The sequence below is a fragment of the Bison bison genome, unplaced genomic scaffold (genome assembly GCF_000754665.1).
Source record: "Bison bison bison isolate TAMUID 2011002044 unplaced genomic scaffold, Bison_UMD1.0 scf7180017864093, whole genome shotgun sequence".
Taxonomy (NCBI): Eukaryota; Metazoa; Chordata; class Mammalia; order Artiodactyla; family Bovidae; genus Bison; species Bison bison.
Window position 1 is genome coordinate 2041843 of NW_011494665.1, and position 713 is coordinate 2042555.

The window sequence follows — 713 nt, forward strand, 5'->3', positions numbered from 1 at the left end:
ATGGTGAGGTCACAGAGGTGGCCCAGCTGGCGCTGCTCATTGAGGCAGCTCAGGAGCTCACTGCTGTGGTCTGGGAATGGAATCCCGATCAGGTCATCCTCAGGGCTCCCCATCTTCTCCTGCGGAGCGAAGGAGAAGGGGAGGTTAGGAGCGCTCAGCCCTGCCAGGGCGCCCAGAGACAAAATACCAGCACTGGCCATGAGCATAGGCCCTTCAAGTACTTTACACCCATTTCATCTTCCATGACCTTCTAAAGTAACAATTATCCATTTCACAGGCAGGAACCTGTGATGTGACTTTCTATGTGAAGTGTGGAACAGGTTCAAAGCCAGGCGGCGGGCCGAGCCCTGGTCCTAACCACTGTGCAGTGTTCTGCCTCAGTGAGCACGGGCGCTCTGCCTTTCTGGCCTTTCCTGGAGACCCATCTGCTTCACCTGCCCTGTTCCCATCCCTTTGGAAGAAGCACTGGTCTGGGAGAAAGGATGCCTGTGTTTTGGTTCAGGCTTCATGAAGAACTGGCTGAAGGACTCCGGGTGCCTCTCGCAGCCAGCCTCAGGCATCTGAAAAGTGGGGTGACAGTCTCTGTGATGGAACCTCTTCTCAGCCCAGAGGCCAATGAGAGAGTTCAGATTCACATTGGGCCAAGGTCTGTTCAAGGCAAGGTCAGGTGCTTTAGCTCACATTATCTCCCTAAAACATTTGGTGTACTATAA